Genomic DNA, 14,864 nt, shown 5'->3' on the forward strand with positions numbered 1-14,864 from the left:
ACCACTCACAGTATCTAGCCAAAGATGTGAAATTGATAATCAAAGAAAAAATATCTATATAAAAAGCCACAACTGAAGTCTTTGTAAAGAAAGTTCTATTTCCAAGTAAGAATCTTTTCCTGAGTAGGACACTTTAAGGAGAATTGCTGATTCTGACATAACTTTTTTAAATGTGTATTATATGTACTATTTCATGTTACATTTATATTGATAAAGTATTGATTAAATTGTATCAGTTTGGAGTTGAGTCTTAGTGACCACATCAATAGACTTTCTCCAAGACTATCTCCTTTGGCCCTAGTCCATATTCCTTGTTGCTGGTCATCCTCTTTTCTTCTACTTTTCCCAGCACTATGGACTTCTCAGGGAATATGAAATAATAAGTCTAAAATATAACATAATAGTTTATTTTAATTCTTTGTCCCTTGAATGCGAACTTGTTTTGGCTATCCACAATATTATCCAATATCAATGTCCAAAAGATCCAATACTCTTTCTATCCTGTTTCTTCAAAATTCAACTTTTGCATCTATAAAGCATTAGAAGGAAAACCACTGTATAATTCTATTATTTGTAGGTATAGACAAATCTGAATATCTTTTTCAATGGTTTTCTTGCTACTATTATATTCATTTTAGATTGCTTAATTAATAATTATTTTTAATTTGAAAGGTACTTACTTACTGAAAAGTTGTTATATGCCTTCAACTTCAATAGGAACGATTTTTCATAATCAAAATAATTGGGGTCTACTTGTAAAAATATGTTTGTGAAAACTACTGAATTGTTCATTGGTTATTATACAATGCAGCAAAGAGGCTAATTTTCAACTTTTATTAGCAGGTTTTTGAGAACTATAGAGGCCTAGCTGGTTTTTTTAATATGGCATAAGGATGAGTAGACCTGCAAATGTTAGCTGTAGAAAAGTAGGACTTCACAATTCGACCCTGACCTACATATGTATATTCTCTTCTGTTGGATAAATAGGCTTTTTCCCCTCCCCCACCAAGACAAACAAACTGAGGTAAAACATTGCCTTATTCCTGCATTTCTGAGGATGATCTTGGAGTTCTGAATACTGAACAAATTAGGTTGGTACCATATACAAATAGAGTGCTTCAGGTTGTAATAGACAGAAAGACAAAATTCATCCTTGTTGATTTTGCTGCAGCATAAAAATGAAAGGAAAACAAATATTTATTTATATCCCTCCATCATTATTTTTACAAATAACTCAAAGCAGAGAATATATTTTGCTCACAACAACAACCTGTAAAGGGGGGGGGGGGGCTAAGAGAGATCCTTTGGCCCAAAGTGACCTAGCTGGCTGTCATGGCAAAGGCAGAAATTGAATTTATGATTTCCCACTTTCTAATTTATATGTGGTTATAGTATAAGAAGTATAAAAAATGACTATCTTCCATGAATATAGTACTATAATCCACCAGAATTTTCCTAAAGAGCTCAAACTGCCTGTAATAGTTTTTTTTTTATGTAATGATCAACTTGCCCCAATCAATGCTACCTGATTGGCTATCCCTAAGATAATACATAATGAAGAAAAAAACTACCATTTGGAAAATTTAAAAAATGGTTCATGAGTAGTTTTGATAGTGATAATGGTATCTGAGCTATTTTACTATAATATGAATGGATAAAACTAATAAAAATACTACAGCTATGAGTCATCCCAAAGATGCTTTTTCACAAGGCAACTAGACTTTCTTGTTTTCCTTTGAAGATGTTTCACTTCTCATCCAAGAAGATACTTCAGCTTTGACAGCCTCTCTCAACAGAGGGGGAGGGATACGACATCATCTATCTCCAGGCAACAACACAGTCCTTTCAACAGTTCCCAGAAGGGTCCACACCCATTTGCACTACTCAGATGACCCTGCCGACAGAGATAAACCTCCAGGTGGCCTCAACAACATCTAAAACAGACATGTCAAACTTGCGATGTCACGTGATGTCATGCGACGTATCAGGACTGTTTTGCCATTGCCGGCAATGGGATGGGCATGGCTTCTGCATGACACATCCAGCCCACAGGCTGGCAGTTTGACACCCCTGCTCTAAAACAATGCAAATGACCAGCTGTCTGCAAGGATATAAATCCTTCCATTTCCCACCATCCAGTCATTGCTGAAGAAGCTTCTTGGATGAGAAGCAAAATGTCTTCAAAGAAAAACAAGAAGGTCCAGTTATCTCATGAAAAAGCATCTTTGAGACAACTTTGACCTGGATGACTAAGAATCTCCATAGACAGCTATGAGTCACAAATATTGCTGAATTCCTGTGGGTACTCCAGTTCAAGGGTGTGCAAATGAGATACTTACATAGCCTAGTATTTTAGAAATGAGAGACCACCTTGGTTAGAAATTCTATAATATTACCCTACACACCAGGAATCAGCACACTAGGAGGCTAAGGCTGAAGAAATAAGAGAATTAGAAGAAATATTATTACCAATCTAGATTTCTGCCTCAAGCATAATAAATATTAACTTTTATTCTTTTAAGTTTGCTGCTGCTGTCAGTATGCTTCAACCCTTTTTAATCTTCTTTAATTATTTATCCAGCATTTTCTTATATTTTAGTTCCTGGGCATTTCACTTCAATGATGTGTATAAAGAAAATAAAACCATTCTTAGCAAAACCAAAGCCTTCCTCAAATCAAAAGCCATTAAAGGAGTTAGTTTTGGATCTGTACTTTGCTTCCAATTTTCATCAGAGCTTGTAATGAAGGTAGAACAGGTTTTACCTGAAGAAGAAAAAAAATGTCAATAGTTTGTGATCAGTAACTACCCCTTGTATTGTCAGTTGTACATTTGGAATTTTGAAGATGTCATAAATGCTTTCATAAAATGGCAGGAAAAAGGTTACAGACTTATAAAGTGGCTGCCATAACCAATCATAAGTGCCCATTTACTACAAGGCATGCTAGTAAGGCTTCTTCCTATCGTGTTTTCTGTGCTACTCTTAACTTCATTTTCCCCATCTTCACTCCTAGGGAACTGGATATACTTTCAAAGAACCTGGGCTGCAGGTACCTTCCATTTCTATGTTCTAAGAATGCCTCTGTATTCCTCTTAGAAAAACTAGAGGTAGACACATTACTTAATAATAGGTTACGTTCTTATTTATTTTCTTAATTAAAAACCATATTTAAAAATATGGTCCAAGTAGAATAGAGAACATGTCATGTGTCAAGAAACAGATCTATAGCTACATAGGACAAAACTGCATACTTCTGGGTTTAAGATATGAAGAACAGATTATCAATTTTCCTTCCTTATTGGGACGATGGATAAAGCACTCCATTCTACTCAAGGGTATATACAGGAGTGGAGACAAGTAACAACTTACTATTGTGCAAATGATGCAACTGATGTACATGCATTGTACTTTTCCAGCAGAAAAAGACAGCCACTTATACATAGAGGATAATATATTGAAAAATAACTGTTGAATGAACAAGAAGTATATACTTTCCTATACATGAATCTGATCCAGACAAACAAATCAAGATAACCCTCAATTATCTCTAGTCAAAAGAGGACAAAAATACAAAGAAGAACAATGTTGTATGAAATGCTATGGAACATCCTCCCACATTTCTATGCACAGCCCAAAATGCACAAAGCAGATATACCATTCCATACAATTATTTTCTTCCCAGGGTCCCAACATACAACTTAGCCAAAGAACTCATTAAAAATGCGGATACCACATAAAAATTGGAGGTACATGCTATTAATTAATTTTTCACAGTGCCTTCAGAAAATCAAACAATTGAGGAAGATGAAACTATGCAAAACACCAACATAACTAAGAATCCAAAACCTGAAATATCTAGAATTATATCAGAGGAACTTTTGATAGACTTTATAGCATCTTTCAATGTGATGGGACTTGTGATAGGTACTCCTGCAACCTCATAAAGATTTCCATGCAATCAACTAAAACACAACCATCATAACCTATGAAAAGAATCTGATCAAAGTAGGTAAATCAATCTACTACACATAAAAAGCCAGCAAACCTCACTTCATTGTGTCAAAGCACTGGCAATGTTACCTAATTTCATAAGGAATCATTGCAAGAAGATAAACAGGCTTAGTAAACACCAAGATCCCAGCAGAGTCGATTTGAAGAATCTATATTCACACAACCCAAGATAGCACTGGCTTGTTTAGCAGCTACATCACAGCGTTAGCTCATGTTGAACCTGTATACTACTAAAATATCTAGATATTTTTTTCACATGAGATATCAGCCAGATATTTCTTATCATAAACTTCTGTCTTTCATTTTCTCTCCCAGGGTGCATGACATTTCTCCCTGTTACATTTTATCCTACTCATTTCAGCTGACTGCTCAAACTTATCTATATCTTCTTTAATCTTCTTCGTCTTCTAAAGCATCAGCCAACCTTTAGTTTTGGATCATCTGCAAATCAAATAATCATCCTCTCAACCCTGTTATTCTGGTCATTAATAAAATTGATGTACATGTATTATTTTCGCATTATTTTGGCTTGTTATGGATGCTGCTGTATATCTGAATTATATATTTCATGGCATTATGGAAACTATGTTATAGAAAGTGCCCATCCCGTCTCTAAGGCTTATTAACTGTGCACAGAAACAGCAATACATGTGTAGCAGAGATATTGAAGAGCTCTATTAAGTGGAACAAATTCTATTAGCACCAGTATTCTGTAGCAAGGTTTGAAATATAGCAATTCTTTGCAACAGAAAGTGAAAGAATATTAGCAACCTTTAAAAATATGGGTAGATTAGTTGAATATTTTATATATTTTTATTTTTGATAACATCTCACCTAAAAATGAGATCTTTCTAATAACTAAACTTGGAAAAAAATGGAATTTTTAAAGTAAATCTAAGAGCTTATAAAATGCCTCCAGTTCTTATCTATTCTTTAAAATTGTTGTTAGCTTCAGTGGTTCCACTTTACAGTCCTTTGCTTAAAGGACTGCATGGCCCAAATATGATTTAAAAGTAAGGAAGCAGGAAAAGCAGGGGTAGGGATCTTGAAGCTGCTCATCACCAGTTAGAAAGAGCAGACAGGTGGAGTAAATAAGTCATTTCTTCATTGTATTTTCCATGTCATTAGAGCTACCGTATTTCCATTGATGTTAAGAAATTATTTCCAAATCTACATCTGTACAAATTAATATATGCAAATCTATTTTATCCTCCTTTGCAACCTTATGCTTCTTCTCTTGTCCATATGTGAAAAAACACTTTCGTGATAACCCCTAACCCTCAAGTGTAGTTCTCAGATGCCCTTGACTTACTTGGTAAACAACACTGCTATCTCTTTGTCCAAGTAACCAGTGTAGAAATTAAAGGGCATAGCCTTGAGGGGGAGAGGGGAGAACCATTACCAAACAGATAAGCAAGGAAGAAAAAGGTATCAAAACAAACACCTAATCAGACTTCGCAAGATTATGTTATAAAGATAAAATACTTTTACCTAATTTTGGGTAATTTTCCCAAAATTCTTCCCAATAAAGGAAGAGGCGAAGTGTATCATTTTGAGAGGACCAGAAGGGATTTATGGGATAGCCTAGACTAATAATCCATAAAGTGAATATCTAAGCATGATTTAGAATTATTCCAGCATCATCATTTGGCTTCAGGCTGTTAGGTGAAATATTAGGGGTTGCAATAAAGAAACATTTATCTAAATTCACAAATCAAGTGGTACTGTAATTTATTAATTAGGATTTGTTGAAAAGACTATAGTGATCTGGTTCATGCATTATATTAAACTGTGACCCTCTAGACTCTGATGAACAGTAATCCCAGCAATTCCAGCAGTTGTGATCAAAGGATGTATGTTGGGAATCATTGTTTTTTAATTTCTTCAAAAAAACCAACACTGTAAATAATTTAAAGAAAAATTATGAACATAGCCTAGAATACATAAAGGTGAACTATGTAAAATATACTAGCCTATACAGAAGAATAAACATCATTTAGATTATCAAAACTTGATTTAGCACTCCAGAGAAAACACATGAGCTGGACTTGTGCTTATTTCTACCAAAATAGTACCACCTCAAGCAACTGCTTCTCTAATTCAGTTTGCTGCAATTTTCTTGCTTTTGGGGAATTTATACTTTAATGAAAAGCTGCTGGAAGATGATAAACCCAACTTTTTTAAAGCTTCACTGCATAGAATTTTGCCTTTTATTTTAAATGAAGTCTTTAGTATGTCCCCAAGAGGGAGCAACTGGGGTACCTCCATTGTGTATGTGAATCTCTCTCTCTCTCAAAAAGGCTTGGACTGGAAATGCCTGGGCTGACAGCTTGCATTCTGAAGAGGAGGTTTTTACATTCACAGCATGTAATGAATGTAATGATAGGCCTGGGACATCTTGAACATGTACTATAAACATGCAATAAATTGCACTGTGGATTAAATGGTGAGATATTTACTAGGTTTGGACTGAAGAGTCGTTTTGTTTGTTGTTGTTTTTCTTTTTTTAATAGAAAAGCTACTTTTCCAAACAAGTTTAAGTTCAGAGGAGGATGGCATCACATCCTACACTGTGCCTCTTCACCAATCTGCTCACACTATGATTATCCATCTGTTAAGTTTGAATGATACTCCAGCTGCTTATATATTTTCCCACAGATACACGAAGGAGGTTACTTTAAGCTTGAATTCAGGAATGTAAGACAAATTTGAACCCAGCATAATCTTATACTGTATATAGGACAAATCAATTATATTTAAAATGAAATCAAGGAATGATTTTTAAGCATGTTTGTTTTATTTGTTGGGAATGGATAAATCTGGCTCTCATGGTTAACTTTAATTCACTCTTTGAATGTTCTTGTTAAATTTGTCTGTTCTTTTTATTTATTAGTTTTAAAGAAAATTCCTAATGCCTACCCACTTTTATTTCTGTCAATGCTAAATTGCTTCAAGACTTTAGAAACTACATATTTATTTTAAAGATCTCAAGCGTAAAATTCCTTGAGAGCAAACAACTATTGACAGAATGCAAAAGGATGTTCTCATTTGTTCAAATGTCTGGTCTCTTCATAGGTTTCTCAAGCAGCTGAGAACTGCTCGTTGAAATATTTCCAGTGAGGAAAGTGGCAGTTTGAATGATTCCATTGCTCTCAGAGATAGAATTGGTGAGGAGGGCCAAACTCTCCGTCAAACCTTGATGAAATTTTATTTCTACTTGGAAACCACTTCTTGACTTTTTGCAGTAAAGTAACCTAAGAACCTAGTGCTGTGTAAAATTACTCTCTGCATACTCAATGGATTCAATGGAATTTATTTCTAGCAGGGTAAATATCAGATTGCAATCTTTGTTTGCATGGCCAGTGAAATAAGATGCAAACTTTGACAAATATTTTCAAACAACTTGCCATCATTTTTCCCCACATGTCAGAAACTTTTATGGGTAAGAAATACATTTGGAATTCTGAACACATGTGGTCTATATCATTTCAAAATGGGAAAGTTATCTATTCCAAAATAGTTATTGGTGAAGGTTATGACCTGTCACAGAACATTAATCTTTCTGGCAATGAACTAGTTCACCTTCTGCAAATAAGCACAAAGCTAGAGGTCTCTGGCTAGCTTTGCAATATGACTTCTTATCTATTTTTTATTATTAAAATAATCTTTTTAATAGTCTAGTGGGGTGAAGATAAGGAAGCCAGGGGGCATAAGATTTGCTTTGGGGTAGGAAAAAATGAGATGGTTGACATGGGTTCACTGATGTTTATTTTATTTTTTTTCATTTTTTTTATTTGATTTATATCCCGCCCTTCTCCCAACGGGACTCTTTATATCCCGCCCTTCTCCCAACGGGACTCTTTTTATTTCATATATTTATATGCTACAATACTTCATATATTTCTAGGTGATGTAGAACCATTGATATCCAAAGGAGAGGTCACAGGAATGTACACAATGTTCAAATTGTACTGCAACACTTCTTGCCTTTTCTGACACTGCCCCTCAAGGATGCTGCTGGTATTGCACATAGATTTACCATGCATTTTTTACAAACTGTGATTTCATAACATAAAGTTAAAATGATTAAATGTAACAGAAAATCATTCTCAAGAATTTCACATTGTTTATTGATTCAGAAAATATATATTTGTTTATATTAAATTTGAATGTAACAAAACTACTGTTGGATTCTGCTAAGTTTTAAAACTAAGAATAGGTTGTCTTATAACTCTGGAAAAATCTATTTATTCCAAGTCTACTAAATACCCTAAAGCAAAGCATGGTAAAAGTTTTAGGATTATTTTTTTTTTGTAATATTGATGAGTCCCTTTCTTTGGGTGAATGTTGCATAGTTAGAAGAATTAGCAGTGAGCCTCACTCTTTCTTTGCCATCCCTTTTCCTGCTTCATACAAAGGTCATAACTTCTAGTTGCTTACTATCAAATAACTGATTTCAGTCTTCTCATCATCTTAACCTACCTCAGAAGGGGATAATTCTGAATTTAAGACTATTCCCAGGGAAGGTTAGACAAATGTGCCTCCATTTATGCATTCTTGGTTAATCTAAGATAATTCTCTAATTTTAAATTATTTGAAGGAAAACCTGCTGTTTATTTTAGACAACCACAGGGTCTTTTCTATTTGAAGAGGCAGGTTCTTTGCATCTACTCACAGGTTCCCTTGCTTATTGTTCTACATGTGACAACATTATTCTTTGTAGAGATGTTGCAATGCAAACACTATTTTATTAAGAACATCACGAGCTTGGTTGGGGATTTGCTCATGTGTGGCTCTTCTCTATGTGCAATACCAATTTTCTAGCAAGCCAATGCCAAGAGGGAACAGGACTTTTAATTAAACACCAGGAACTTTAAATTGTGCTGCTCATGGAAGATAGAGAAGGCAGAATATAACAAGCCAAATTTCCCTTTTTTTCCATTTTTATTAAAAGGGGTGTGTGCACAGAAGAGAAAAAGTTGATATAGCAGGCCATATTGGAAATAGAAGTGTCAGTGTTTAAATAGTGCACATGTAATGCTGCATCAGATTCTCAAATCTTTAGACTACAATTCAAAAGCTGGGACTGTGAATTGGATAGAGATAGGCTTTTGGCATCATCCCAATGATGGGTAGTTCCATCCTCTTATGTAAATGATCAGCCAAATAGGACAAGAGCCAGAATTCTTGGGTCCTTAGCCACATGTGTATAAGTTTAAACATCTGGCATTTCCAGTTTCAAGTATGTGATCAGATGCCAGAGATTGATAAGACTTCTGGTTGAAATGCTAGAAAGCAGCTGTCAGAATAAATGACATGGTCCAGCTTACTGGCATAAGACAATTTCTTATCTATACTGGAAGAATGTTTGTGTTAAGGCACATTATAGATGGTCTCTGAAAGCAGCATTTAAAGAAAGCAATAGCTTTGCATAGTCCATTTCAGTAACAGTTTCCTGTTTCAGTATCAAAGAAAAACAAATGTTCCAACAAAATAGGTCCAGGGATGTTAACTATGGCAGCTGTAGGGTTAAGTGCAAAAATATTATGGAATACAATATTACATATGGATTCATATTACATTCAAGTTTGCATTTTTGTGATTATAAGGCTTTAAAATTGGTTTTGTTTATTTGATAATTAAGTTTGAATTTTTAGACTAGATTGAAAGTTTTATTAATAGTTCATTCTGATTTACATTTCATATTATATTGGCCACTTTAGTTAGTTATTGAATTTTAACCTGATCTTAATAATGATTTTGAAATCTCTGACTGATATAAGAAATGATTTAAAGTTACTTTGAAATGTGTATCTAAATTTATACAGCTTGTAAATGTCTTCTTTTTGGATTTTTTTATGTTTTTAAATATAAACTACTAAAATAAATGCATAGCTTTCAAAACACAGCAGAATAGCAGATCAAGTTTACAAGCACAAAATAGACATGCCTTTGAACCATATAATACTCAAATCTTTCAAAGTTCACAGCCCTACATTGTATAATAGTAGCAAACATTCCATGCTGAGACCATGTAGCTCCAGCAAAACTCATTTTGGACAGCAAACAGGGAAATAATGAGGCAAGATCTAAAACATTAAACCTGCTGGAATAGATAAGGAACCAATCAAAGGTTATTTAAGGAGCAAATTATTATGGATTCAGGAAAAGTAAGCCCATATTGTATTTGAAACAAGGCATGAAAATTTATCTAAAAATGTTTTCATTTTTTTAAAAAAAACATTTTTCATAACATTTTACATTTTTAAAAAGGAATTATACTGAACTAAATGAGGCTTATCCTATATATTATGGTTCTATTTTCTTATTGGAGGCTAGATGAAGTGAAGTGATGCAATAGAATATCATAGAAACCTTACTAAACTTCTCCAGTGGGCTTATTCTTTGTATTATTTAATTGAAAGATACAGTTATTAACTAGTATCTGTATATGTATATAATAATTTTATTATAACATTACAATTATAACAAAAACTAGAAAAAGAAGAAAAAGAAAATGTACATATAAGGAAATAACTTTACCTTTCATCACAAGTATAAACAATTTTATTTATCGCCTTCATTTAATACAACAAATGATTTCTTCCTCCCATATCCCATATCTTTTCTATAAATAAATCCTTAAAGCCTCGTCATCAGCAAAAGTCCATGAAGGGTTATCAGAGATAACAACATACCTATTTTAACCTACCTCAAATAAGATCAAAAATTAACCAAGTTCTAGGGCATTATTTGAGGGGATTAAAGATCAAGATTGTTAAAAGTACATGGAAGGAATATAAAATTGGTTTATTTAACCTGTGTCTGCATATGTACATGTAAATCATATCCAAGAATTTAAATATCTAGTTACAATACTTGATGGAAACTTATTTAAGGTAGGCGTATTATTATATTATTTGAGAGTTTATCTAATAAGATACACTTTTTTTAAAGTAAGAAAACTTTAGGGATGGCTCGTGAAAATCCCAGGAATTGAATCTCAATTCATTGCAATCTAATAAGATCTTAGCACCTGGTACATACCTGTTCTCCAGTGGCTAATCACCACCCTGAAAGGCCATTTCATCCCAGATTGCTGGATTGGTCCATTTTTAGCTGGTCAGTTGTTTCCCTCTTTCTATTCCAAATGATTTAGCAATGGCCCATAAAGACCACAGAATCAATAAATTCTCATGGCCAGCATATTTTCTGCCAACAAATCTCTTTTCCACTCTTACAACTCCCACTGAGCATTCTTTTGGTTTCTGACCAAGTTGAATGAAGCATAGTCTTTCCTTTCCCACCCTATGTTCACTGTATTTTAATATTTAATTGCAATGTAAACATGAGGAATAAAGCTGCAAAGGTTCAAATAATGCCACTCTTTGTTTCTATGAATTTGAACCATCAAGTTTTTATTGATACAAAGTTCTTATAGACCTACAGCAGTGGTTCTCAACCTTTTTAATGCCACAACCCCCAACCAGTCGTAAGTCGAGGACTAAACCGGTCATAAGTCAAGGACTAAACCGGTTGTAAGTCGAGGACTACCCAATCGGTCGTAAGTCGAGGACTTTCCCTGCCCGGGAGCGCCACGCATGAGTGGTTCCGCCCCCTGCGCCGGCCGAGGCGTAGCTGGCAAGCGGCAGAGATGGAGCAGGCCGACCACCAGCTGGCCCAGCTCAAGGGAGGTAAGGCACCCGCCGGAAAAGGGGAAAAAATGGCGGACAGCATTGCTTGGCGACCCCCGTGAAATGGTCGATTGACCCCAAATGGGGTCGCGACCCATAGGTTGAGAACCGCTGACCTACAGCATGTAGGGAATTCCCTTTCTTTGATCATTGAAGTATCAGAACAATCGTGGTATAATAAAAGGGAGAGAGAGAGAAAGTGGTCTGCATTACAGTGTCAAATAACAGAAAGGTGGGCACTCTGGGCAAACATCTGGGAAAGCAAAGGATAGAGTGGAGATTGATAGATGAGGCTTGTCTTTCCTGCACAAAGTTTGTCTTTTCTGCAGTGAGGATTACTTTTCTGTAGGAAGGTCATCAAGGATTGACCAATCAGATCTTGCAGTGGCCATAGTCTCTAGTTGACCTCATGGACAAACATCTGCAGTCTGATCTGAATTTTGCTAAGTCAGCTTCAGGAACTGTTGGGAACAGCACAGAAAGAAGTAGCTTAGGCTGCAGTGCAGAATCGCCTTAAATCAATCTGATTTAGAAGTTGGTTCAGCTGAACTGGAAGCATCACTCCCCCTTCCTCCAAAAAATTGCTTTAGAAAACAGTCTTTCCATTACATAATCCTTCATACTGTCATTCCCAGCTACTGCCCACACTGACTCTGTTATCACTGCTGGAAAGACCAAATGTTCTCTCCAGACTGATGAAAACAGATGGATGTCCTTTGGTGCAGCAGAAAGAAAAGATTGTATTATTGGAGGGAAAAAACCCTATTGCTGGGCAGAAAAACAGTGAAAATTGTGTTTAGCTCATCTGAAAACTGATCACAGTCTCTGTTTTATAGGACCAAAGAACATAAAATAAAGTGATGCTCTCTCCTCTCAATGGATAAAATACAGAGGAAAAACCATCATTTTGTTTTGAGCCAAAATGTAATTTGTGTGGGAGAAGAACAGATAGCTCTGTTTTCTACTTCATCACTGATCCTTTGAGGTGATAATTTTTAGCTGTCAGGGAACCCTTTTCAAATTGATTTCTATGCCTGAGAACCTCAGCTAATTTGCAGATGTACAATTAGGCATTTTTAAATTCTGGATTTAATATTCTTCTTGGATGTGTATTCTATTTATTTCAAACTATAGCAAGTCAACACTTGAAGTTTTTCATCAAGATTTAACTGTTTAGCATCAACTCTAGATTTCAAAATGAAATAGTAAAAATATAAGGAAATTATCCACCTTGCAACTCATGGCAACATCCAACCATTGTTGTGGTGATAAATGTGGACAGGCTTTATATTGCCATGGTGAAAGCTGATGATGCAAAAAAATGCAAAAGTGGATACAGTTGTAAGATTTTTATATTAAAAGTCTGATGAACACAAATATTCTTAAAAGAAACTACTTTAGGCTGTGGATATATGAAGAATTGAATCAATCTGCCTACCTTGTAACTCCTCCCCTTCTGATTTTACAGCCTAGGAATCAGTACAGTTGGGAGAAAAAGTCTGGATGAACAGGATAGTAAGATGGGGAAAAAGAAAAGTGATCTTGCTTTGTAAGGAAACAAAATGGTTGCCATCACATTATATGGGCTATTTTCCTCATAAATTCTTCACTCATCTTCAGTCTTTGGGCATCTTTTTCTAAGCTATTATAAACATTGCACTCTTGATCTCTTTTTTTTTCAGAATAGCTTTTTCCAGCCATCATCTTATAACTCCCATGTTCTAATATTTCTCTCTTATTCTTCTTTCTTCCAAGTTTGAAAGTTAGAAGATGTGCAGTTCATCAGCTATAAAACAAATAATTAGTTAGAATCTCTTGCGTTGTTTCATTTATACTCTGGTACAGTACTAATTATAGCTCCTAGGCCTCAAAAATTTGTCTCAGCATAATAGTTCTTACAATTTTCACTTAAAATAGTGCTAATTCATAACTGAACCAAAAGATTGGCTCATTCTCATTCGTTCAGTTCATTCTGAGAGAGAGAGAGAGAGAGAGAGAGAGAGAGAGACAGACAGACAGACAGACAGACAGACAGAGACAGAGACAGAGAGAGAATTATTAGCCCAAGATCACCCAGCACCCTAAGGCAGAACTCATGGTCCCCCAGTTTCTAGACCAGCACTTTAACCACTAGTTCTTCATGCTGTTCATATTCTTTATGTTCTCCAAGCATTGTGTTCCAACCTGTCTGCTTTTCGATTTTTCCCATTGTGCACACATGTCTTAATAGATAAGATAATTTTTATTGTCATTTTTTTATTGTGAGCATATTGGCCCACATTAAAAATGAAATTCTGTTGCCTACTCTCAAAAGACAGTATATATCTACCCATACACATGTATGGTTAATGCAGGCTTGAATATACATGAAGTTCAAAGGATCCCTTAGCTTTATTCCCCCTGCTTTTCCTGGGAACAAGAGCTAAGCTACAACTTGATATATGTCCCTCTTTCCCTGAGGGAAGAAATGTTACATATCTGCCAGACAGCTGGGCATTTGGAATATTTAAAATGACCTATCTTATTGATGGCCTTCTGTCAAAGCAGATGTCAAATCTAATATTCCTTCATGGCACACTCATCATGCTAAGCCCCTGTCCACAAAGCCAAATGGACCATTGCATCATATTCCAGGGATCTTGGAATACAATATAACGTGACCCTGGGCCATGTATCCATTTTGGTATAGCTGAACTCTTTTCTAAGACAATACATTTTATTCCCTCCCTGGTGATATCCCCCTGAGAAAAGTTTTCTAGAACCGTGGTCTAGAAAAACAAAACCAATAATCTAACCTCTAACAATTCACAACAAATTTGGGAAAATTCTATTTCATCTTTTAGATGTGAACCAGCAGGGGGGACAGTCTTCTCTGTGGTGTGGCATCAGTTCTCTGTGAAGCAGAACAGACTCTGGATCATTGGTTTGGGTGTTGTGGAGGGGATGAGTCTGATTGGCTATGTGTCCCTTGGCCTGGGAGAAGGGAGTGAAGCATGGAACAGAGTGAGGGCTGCTGAGATGGTATATAGGAGTATCATAATAGTGATGGGCAGAGAAAGGTATGGTGAGAATTTTAATTTTTAGTTTTTTAAAAAAGTTGCTCAACCAATTGACTGGTGGAAACAAAGAGCAAAAAGACCTGAAATTAACTAGCCTTTCC

The sequence above is a fragment of the Protobothrops mucrosquamatus genome, unplaced genomic scaffold (assembly GCF_001527695.2).
Source record: "Protobothrops mucrosquamatus isolate PMUCROS unplaced genomic scaffold, P.Mucros_1.0 scaffold135, whole genome shotgun sequence".
NCBI lineage: Eukaryota > Metazoa > Chordata > Lepidosauria > Squamata > Viperidae > Protobothrops > Protobothrops mucrosquamatus.